Source organism: Procambarus clarkii, chromosome 29, assembly GCF_040958095.1.
Source record: "Procambarus clarkii isolate CNS0578487 chromosome 29, FALCON_Pclarkii_2.0, whole genome shotgun sequence".
In the NCBI taxonomy this organism is placed as follows: Eukaryota; Metazoa; Arthropoda; class Malacostraca; order Decapoda; family Cambaridae; genus Procambarus; species Procambarus clarkii.
This window is the reverse complement of record NC_091178.1, coordinates 28,979,003-28,985,043: the sequence shown is the minus strand read 5'-3', so window position 1 is coordinate 28,985,043 and position 6,041 is coordinate 28,979,003. Positions and strand designations below refer to the sequence as shown.

Genomic DNA, 6,041 nt, shown 5'->3' with positions numbered 1-6,041 from the left:
AGGCCCAGATGGAATCTCCCCTTGGGTTCTAAAGGAAGGAGCAAGAGAACTGAGCCTACCACTCTCCATAGTGTATAACAAATCACTGGCAACAGGGGAACTGCCAGATATTTGGAAAGCAGCTAACGTAGTCCCGATATACAAGAAAGGGGATAGACAGGAGGCACTGAACTACAGGCCAGTGTCCCTAACCTGCATACCATGCAAGCTGATGGAGAAGATTGTGCGAAAAAAACTAGTGGAACATCTGGAGCGAAGGAACTTTGTAACACAACATCAACATGGGTTCAGGGATGGCAGGTCCTGCCTCACAGGGTTACTTGAATTCTACGACCAGGCAACAAAAATAAGGCAAGAAAGAGAAGGGTGGGCAGACTGCATATTTTTGGATTGTCAGAAAGCCTTTGATACAGTGCCACACAAGAGGCTAGTGCGAAAGTTGGAGATGCAGGCTGGAGTGAGAGGGAAGGTACTCAGGTGGATAGAGGAATACCTAAGCAACAGGAGACAACGAGTCTGTGTGAGGGTTGAGGTCTCAGATTGGCGAGACGTCACAAGTGGAGTCCCGCAGGGGTCAGTCCTTCGACCTATACTGTTTCTGGTATATGTAAATGATCTCCCAGAGGGTATAGATTCGTTCCTCTCAATGTTTGCCGACGATGCAAAAATTATGAGGAGGATTGAAACAGAGGATGATAGTAGGAGGCTACAAGATGACCTGGATAGACTGAGTGAATGGTCCAACAAATGGCTGTTGAAGTTCAACCCGAGTAAATGCAAAGTAATGAAACTAGGCAGTGGAAACAGGAGGCCGGGCACAGGATACAGAATAGGAGATGAAGTACTAAATGAAACAGACAGAGAGAAAGATCTAGGAGTTGATATCACACCAAACCTGTCTCCTGAAGCCCACATAAAGAGAATAACGTCTGCGGCATATGCGAGGCTGGCTAACATCAGAACGGCGTTCAGGAACCTGTGTAAGGAATCATTCAGAATCTTGTACACCACATATGTAAGACCAATCCTGGAGTATGCGGCCCCAGCATGGAGCCCGTACCTTGTCAAGCACAAGACGAAGCTGGAAAAAGTCCAAAGGTATGCTACTAGACTAGTCCCAGAACTAAGAGGCATGAGTTATGAGGAAAGGCTGCGGGAAATGCACCTCACGACACTGGAAGACAGAAGAGTAAGAGGGGACATGATCACAACCTACAAAATCCTCAGGGGAATCGACCGGGTAAACAAGGATGAACTATTCAACACTGGTGGGACGCGAACAAGGGGACACAGGTGGAAGCTGAGTACCCAAATGAGCCACAGAGACGTTAGAAAGAACTTTTTCAGTGTCAGAGTAGTTAGTAAATGGAATGCATTAGGAAGTGATGTGGTGGAGGCTGACTCCATACACAGTTTCAAATGTAGATATGATAGAGCCCAATAGGCTCAGGAATCTGTACACCAGTTGATTGACGGTTGAGAGGCGGGACCAAAGAGCCAGAGCTCAACCCCTGCAAGCACAATTAGGTGAGTACACACACACACACACACACACGCACGCACACACACACACATGTATGCCAACGGCCATACCACGTTGAGAACACCGCTTCTCGTCCGTTCAGCGAAGTTAAGCAACGTTGGGTTTGGTTAGTACTTGGATGGGTGACCGCCTGGGAACACCAAATGCTGTTGGCAATAATGTTTTTGTTGAATAACGGTTGAGAGGCGGGACCAAAGAGCCAGAGCTCAACCCCTGCAAAACCAGCTAGGTGAGTACAACTAGGTGAGTACACACACACACACTCACACACACACACACACACACACACACACACACACACACACACACACACACACACACACACACACACACACACACACACACACACACACACACACACACACACACACACACACACACACACACACACACACACACACACACAAACACACACACACACACACACACACACACACACACACACACACACACACACACACACACACACACACACACACACTGGAGTTTAACACCAGTAAATGTAAAGTTATGAAAATGGGATCAGGTGATAGGAGACCAAAGGGACAGTACACAATGAAGGGGAACAGCCTACCTGTAACGATTCGAGAAAGAGACCTGGGAGTGGATGTGACACCTAATCTAACTCCTGAGGCACATATATATAGGATAACGACAGCAGTGTACTCTACACTGGCGAAAATTAGAACTTTATTCAGAAACCTAAATGAGGAGGCTTTTAGGGCGCTTTACACTGCCTACGTGAGACCCGTCTTAGAGTATGCCGAGCCATCATGGAGCCCCCACCTGAAGAAACACATAAAGAAACTGGAGAAGGTCCAGAGGTTTGCGACGAGGCTTGTCCCAGAGTTACGAGAGATGGGATATGAAGAGCGTCTGCAGGAACTGAACCTTGCGACTCTAGAGAAAAGAAGGGAGAGAGGAAATATGATAGGGACATATAAAATACTCAGAGGAATTGACAAAGTGGAAATAGATTAAATGTTCACACGTAATAATAACAGAAAGAGGGGACATGGGTGGAAACTGGAAACTCAGATAAGTCACAGAGATGTTAGGAAGTTTTCTTTTAGCGTGAGAGTAGTGGAAAAATGGAATGCACTTGGGGAACAGGTTGTAACACGGGTAGGGTTTCTCGACTTATCTTTCCTCCTACTCCCCCTCTACCCGTATTCTTACTTTTTATTCTCTACAAGGGACTCCAAAACTTTTACTAAAGCCGACTCCACGCCACGTGGTCCTAAGACGATTGACCGACTTAGGATTCTACAACCCGTATGACGTGACCTAGGCTTTGAGCAAAACCCTAGAGTCGCCTCCGCCGCCACCACCAGATCAGTAACACAGAGCAATGATCGAGGTCTGGGTCGATCATGCTAATTAACCAACCTTGGGGCCAGTGATCCCCACTATAACCGATGACCTTGAGTGTGGAATAAATTACACGGTAATGATGAATTCCGACTCGATGTTAGAGTCGGCGCCCAATCCAACTCTGCCTCGTGTGGACAACGTGACCAGGACAAGTTCACATAACCACATGGAAATAATAAAAATGCAAATTATTAACTAATTAATTTATTAAAAGAAAACTAAAACAAAATCTAAATATGTTCACTCCCTGTCACTTTAACACTCCCTACTTGACCTGAACGGCAATGAGTTGACTATCCCTATAAATAACAATAGCAACTATACCTCTATTTTGACCAGCTGAAGATGTTGGGCTGGTCTTGGGGAGAGGCGAGATGGGTTGACCTCCCCCAGTTGATCTGGAGCTCACACTGATCTCTTCCTCGTCTGGTCTTCCCCAGACTAGAGCCTTGTATCCTTCCGCATAGTCTAAGTTTTACCAAGTTACTAGCAAGGTTTAAGTTATAACAATTAACCTCTGTTGTACTTAATTGATCCAGACTGGTTGAATTATTTTACTGAAATTAAATTACACAAGCATCTAACGGCAGAGCTGTTCCCGTTCCCCAAAATGGTTAATTGAACTTTGAGAAATAGTAGATATGTCAACTCTGATGACCTATGACCACCAGGTCACTCAGCCTTACAACTTAGATCTGATTCGTGACGTCACTGATGGTGACTTAACTCAATAATTAGAATACTCTTGATATTGTACCCAGTAATATTATACAATACAATTTTAATACAAAATGAATAAAGGCTAATTTCTCTAACTTACTGAATACTATAAGATGATTCATTATACGCAGCTATGAACAAGGCGTCGATTATTTTCACCGCGAATTCCCCTGGGGTCAGGTCCCGGGTCACCACGCGGGCCCAGCTTCCCATTCTCTTTTGTCGATAAACCACTCTGGATAATTCTTACAACCAGCCTAGTTTGTTACAAGGTTGTGGAAGCAAATACTATTCATACTTTTAAAACTAGGTATGATAGGGAAATGGGACAGGAGTCATTGCTGTAAACAACCGATTGCTGGAAAGGCGGGATCCAAGAGTCAATGCTCGATCCTGCAAGCACAAATAGGTGAGTACAAATAGGTGAGTACACACGCACACGCACACGCACATGCACACACACACACACACACACACACACACACACACACACACACACACACACACACACACACACACACACACACACACACACACACACACACACACAGTTCAGTTCTGTTCAGCCAGCCGTGCAGGGAGGGTCGCTGGGGTCACGTGCTACAATAAACGCCAATATTTTTGGGTTAATTAAGGCTACAGTGACAGATCACAGATCTAGGGGGTGTCACAAAGCTTATAACCGCCGCGAATAGGAAAGAAAAAATACAGTGCTATCACTAGAACTTTGTGTTAAACAGTGAATTCACCAGACAGGCCACGAGGCTTTGTTTACATATTGGGTCAAGTGATCAGTGGTACAGTGAATTGGTGAACTCTAACACAGCAGACACACCGATACAGTGACTGACTCAAGAGATATGTGTTAGATAGAGAAGAACCGCTATCATCAATCTACTGGATTAGTGAATCACCACGTGGGAGGCGACGACGGATCACTTCGTCATCCAGCATCGTAATTATTCACCTGGTTGTGTGAGCGGGAGGCTGACAGGTATCTACCCCCTCTCTAGTCAATTCTTCAGGTGTACAGAGTGAGGTAAAATATAATCAAATTCTTGTTCAGTGTATCATATACATTAAAAATATCGAAGTGGCTCATTTTGGGTAGAGGTTGACATTTTACGGGACCCCCGTAACACACGCATGCACGCACACGTACGTTTGCAAGCACACACGCACGCACACGCAAAAACAAACACACACACACACACACACCAGAGGACCAGAAACATGAAGAGCTAAGCTGCTGGACGTGGCAACAAGAAACTTTCTAAGCCAGCACATCAAGGATCAAACAAGAATGAGAGGAGAGGAAGAACCAGCAATGCTTGATCTGATATTTACCCAAAATGAGTGGGATATAAGGGAAGTCAAGATGGAAGCACCCTTGGGAATGAGTGATCACAGTGTATTGAACTTTGAGTACCTGGTAGAGCTAAAAATTATCCCCCCCCGAAAAAGAACTAGAAAACAGAAGGCTGGCTTACCGAAAGGGAAATTATGAGGAGATGAGAAGCTTCCTAAGGGAAATACCTTGGGACACAGACCTCAGAGCTAAGTCTGTAAAAGATATGATGGACTATGTCACCCAAAAGTGTCAGGAGGCAGTAAGCAGCTACATCCCGGCCCAAAAGGAAAAATCCGAGAAGCAAAAGAAGAATCCATGGTATAATAAGGCATGTATGGAAGCAAAGAAACTGAACAAAAGGGCGTGGAGGAACTTCCGGAATAGCAGAACACCAGAAAGCAGAGAGAGAGATACCAGAGAACCAGGAATGAGTATGTCAGGGTGAGAAGAGAAGCAGAGAAAAGTTATGAAAATGATATAGCAAACAAAGCCAAGACCGAACCAAAGCTACTCCACAGTCACATCAGAAGGAAAACTACAGTGAAAGAAAAGGTAGTGAAACTTAGACCAGGCGAGGACAGGTATACAGAGAATGACAAAGAGGTGTGTGATGAACTCAACAAGAGGTTCCAAGAGGTCTTCACAACAGAACAAGGTGAGGTCACTGTGCTAGGAGAAAGGGAAGTAAACCAGGCGGCCTTGGAAGAGTTCAAAATTATGAGAGAGGAGGTCAAGAGACACCTGATGGATCTGGATGTTAGAAAGGCTGTTGGTCCAGACGGGATCTCGCCATGGGTACTGAAAGAGTGTTCAGAGGCACTTTGCTTGCCACTCTCCATAGTTTATAGTAGGTCACTGGAGACGGGAGACCGACCAGAAATATTGAAGACAGCGAATGTGGTCCCAATATACAAAAAAGGGAACAGGCAAGAGGCACTGAACTACAGGCCAGTTTCCCTAACTTGTATACAATGCAAGGTGATGGAAAAGATCGTGAGGGAAAGGCTCGTAGAGAGAGCATCTGGAGTTAAATAGCTTTTTAACACACCACCA

General features: G+C 45.2%; 1 non-coding gene across 1 annotated transcript; it reads left to right on the top strand.

The window, feature by feature from the left end:
* Positions 1-1,579: 1,579 nt before the first annotated feature.
* LOC123747812 (5S ribosomal RNA) lies at positions 1,580-1,698 on the top strand. The gene has a single exon (XR_006771722.1). It is a non-coding gene; the product is annotated as a 5S ribosomal RNA (ribosomal RNA).
* Positions 1,699-6,041: the final 4,343 nt, after the last annotated feature.